The sequence below is a fragment of the Anopheles arabiensis genome, chromosome 3 (assembly GCF_016920715.1).
Source record: "Anopheles arabiensis isolate DONGOLA chromosome 3, AaraD3, whole genome shotgun sequence".
Classification (NCBI taxonomy): domain Eukaryota; kingdom Metazoa; phylum Arthropoda; class Insecta; order Diptera; family Culicidae; genus Anopheles; species Anopheles arabiensis.
Genome location: NC_053518.1, coordinates 13,293,292 through 13,297,234, shown reverse-complemented (window position 1 = coordinate 13,297,234; position 3,943 = coordinate 13,293,292). Strand labels below are relative to the sequence as shown.

The 3,943-nt window shown below is 45.1% G+C and overlaps 1 non-coding gene across 1 annotated transcript; it reads right to left on the bottom strand.

Moving 5' to 3' along the window:
- Window positions 1-3,486: 3,486 nt before the first annotated feature.
- Window positions 3,487-3,558, bottom strand: Trnae-cuc. The gene has a single exon. It is a non-coding gene; the product is annotated as a tRNA-Glu (tRNA).
- Between the last annotated feature and the right edge of the window lie 385 nt (window positions 3,559-3,943).

The window sequence follows — 3,943 nt, the reverse complement described above, 5'->3', positions numbered from 1 at the left end:
CACATACTGCACAAGCTGTCGTCGGCACTTGTATTTGACTCATCGGGTCCAAAACACCATCACTTTCCTCTTGTAGAACCGTCGCGTTGCAGTAGGTAGGGTGAACTCGGCCTGTACCGTACGGTCGCTGTTGGTCGGGTCTCGCTGGCTGGAACCGCTGGGGGTGACTACGACGGGGCTGAAGCTGCTGCTGGTACCGATGTTGGTTTAGTGATCTTTCGGCTGTCGCCGCGCTACGTTTTGCACTTCCGGGGATGGCGTCATATCGATGACATCACATAGATCACTGGCTAACTCACTAATCCAAGTTCCGAATTCAATCATCGTCACCTCCTGCATCGTTTTTCTTGTTCGTGCCCAGTCGATGCATAAGACGGGGGGCAGCTTCCTCACCAGCTCCTTCAGCAAGGTCACGTCATACATATAGGCCAATAACCCGGACGCATTTACCGCTCCAACCAAACGCTTCACCGCGAAACCGAACTGCACTACAGTGGAGAGGTCCTCGACCTTGGGAGCCGCCATTCCTCTGATCTTGCGGATCATGGATTCTACGATCAAATCAGGCCTACCGTAAAGTGAACGTAGCGTCTCAATCGCCTCATTCAACCCGTCTGGGAAGGACAACAGATGCCCTACTGCGTCGAGTGCAGGACCTTTTAGTGCGTGTAGCAGACGAGTAACATTTTCATCGTCCGTGTAACCACAAGAGGCTGTTGTGCGGTCATAGGCCGTTATAAAGACTAGCCAGTCATCCACAACTCCGGAGAATATTGGTAAGTCCTTCGGTACCGGCTGGCGGGCCGCTATCTGACTTTGGCTCAGAGTAGTGCTGTGTATTAGTGGCCGAGTGTTGTACTGTGTACCGTGCATTGTGTGGCCGTAGCCCTCGTGTGAAATGTGTGTGTTCCGCTGTGCCCCGTGTGTCGTGCGAACGTAACCCGCGTGTGGAGTGTGTGCATGGCGCGCCGTATGCTCGTAGTGCAGTGCGTTTTCTGGATGGGTCGCATATCCTTCCTGTTTCCGGAGTCTAGGCTGCACCGCGTAGTCTGATTGTGTCACTCGTCCGTACGGTGCAACGTACCTCGATTGTGTCGCGTATCCTTGTTGCTGTACGGGTGCCTCATACGTCGCATGGCCATGTTGTGTTGCGGAGTGCTTTAGTGTGCGTGTGTTACTCTCGTAGAGGTCATGGCCCTTCGCGAATTGGCCCACCACAGGGCTACATTTTTGGCGGGCAGTCAGCTGCATAGAATTTTCCATACCGCGGATCCACTCTTCAAACTCGGCCTCCCGCCGGACGGCAGGTACACTGTTTCCCAGAGGCTGTTCGACGGGCCTTTCGCCACCTAGATCGTCTTCAATGTCGAGCAATCGCATCTCGTGTTCGAGAATAAGGCGCCTCCTACGCCGTTCTTCACATGACGTCGTGGCGCGCCCGACGCGTTCGATATCACCTTCTGATGCGGCGCACACGACGCGTCGTCTGTCCCCTTCTATCGCAGCGTCTTCGACGCCTTCCATGGCCCCTTCCGACGCTGACCACGTCTCTTCATTATCTCGTATCGTGCTCTCCGTGCCGTACCCTTTCAACTCACCCGCCTTACTCCGCACCAGTGTATGAGGGGTCTTACTTCCTGCTTCGAGAATGCGCCTCTGGGTGTTCTCTTCCGACGGGATGAGCTCGTGCTGATGCATATTTGCCGCCTTACTTTCAACGCACTCATAGGAGGTAGTGGCTCCTGCGTTGGTTGCTTCCGACGGGAATGCAGCCGCGCGCAATGGTCTCGGGGTGGACGCTCCGCTGAGGCCGCTGGGAACGTTCTCGCGCTCCATCTGCTGATACGCCCCTGGGGTAGCTGGTTCCCCCTCGGCATACGACGCGCTGACTGCTGCTCCATTGCACTCTTCACTTAACCGGGCACGGACACTTTTTAATCGAACGCGCGATTTACTTGTTTTCGATCCGCGAAACGAAATACGATACGTTTAATCGTTAGACAATTTAGTTCAGACCAAATTTTTGGAATGTAGGAAAATGAAACCAACGCGGGATAATTTTTGCCGAAACGATTTATTTTAGTTTGCCAAAAATTTGTCTAGATTCCGCGAGTGGTTTGAAAAGGGCGCAAATCTTATCCTGCGCTCTTTTTATAGCTTTTCCCTCGTCACTTCGTGTCCTAATCGGCTTGCGCTTCGTGTCCGTTAACCCTCCTGGTTTAATACAGGTCGTTCAGTACCTGCGCTATGTGACAACAGGAGATATCTGTATTTATGGAATAATTGAAAGCTTGCCAGGAATGAAAGCTTTTGTTTTTTTTTGTGTGGTGAAGATAAATCATAAAGGAGAAAGATTAGAGCATCATATGACTATCTAATTCATCATACGGTTTTGTGCATGATAGTCTGGTTTATATTTATCCAGGCCATTGTTTGTGTCGCAGTGGCATTAGAAGAGTTTTTACATGTTTTTTACATGGCTCTTATGGTGCCTGTGATTGTGCTTGTGCTTCGTTTGTTTTGTCTGTTTATCATTGCTTCTACGTTATGCTCAGACAAAGTATTTTGCACTTCAGTTGGTGAATGGACCGTGGTGCTCTACGACCATTGGCGACGCTCTTTCTGCATTCAACGATTCGTATCACCTATTCGACTTCAACGTCCCAGTTTCCCAATTCCACTCCCGTCTTCGTGACTCCTCATCCCATATGTTTCCCTAGATTATAAGAAAACATTTGTAAATCCCTAGAGGCCAACAAATTATTAAATAAATAATAATAATAAATAATAATGTTTCTTAATTTTACCTCTAAGCGACCAACTTTTGACATGGTGCGTCAGTTTTTACCTTGAACGTCACCTAGTTTAGTGTTTTCATTTATTAGGAATTTCAACAGAATTGATTTGAGAGGATTGAAGAGTGTGATTTTAGTTTTCCTCTTATTTGTGTACTAAAATGTTCAACCATAAGTTAGATGGCCGTTCAGATGAACGCATGAATTCAATCAATAATAGATCATAAATAATAAAGAATCATGTACCTTCATTTACGCACAGAAACATACAAAACATATATTTTTGGATTTGTATGGCAAGAAGCCAAAACAGACATTATGTTGGTAAATACTCTTCATAGACATATATTTAAAAAAATAATAAAACATAGGCAGTTATACTAGACACTTGGTAAACTAATAGAGCATCGAATTTATTACAAATATATTGATGTATTTTAAAAATTAACAGCCTGACGTTAAATGCTTAAAATGAACTATTTTGTTAATCTGTTTCTATAATTATACACCACGAGCTTCTGAGTTATCTATATTTAGTCTTTTAAGTTTAGTAATCCACTTTAAATTTAAACGTTTAACCTATAACAGGAACTTACAATAACTGTAAAAATCAATGAACATCAAATCGAGTTACCACGCTGTATGATCTAAAACGAAAAATAAAAGAGTAAATATAACCCAAAAAAACGACTTCCCATACCGGGAATCGAACCCGGGCCTTCCGGGTGAGAGCCGGATATCCTAACCACTAGACAATATGGGATTGATGATAATGTTGTGCAAATTAAAAAACGGGTGTGAAAAGACATTTACTCAAGATAGTTTAATATAGGGGTAACCCTTAGATCTTAAAGTAAACCTTGAAGTTGAATGCTGCTCCGAGGATTTTAATTTTAACACTCTGTCGTGCTAGATGCCTTCTTTTCGAACTGGAATCTCTACAACACAGGCAAATGACGGCTCAGTATATCATCTAAAATTAGTTTATTGGCGGTTCAATTGACACTACGGCCATTGTTTAAAACTGATATTTTTTTTAATTCTAGCAGAAACTCAAAACCAAGAGCATTGTTTAGTACCGATTATTTAGTTATGTCGAGATAATTTGGTTCCAAAGTCCCATTACACCAAATGATCAATACTTTACA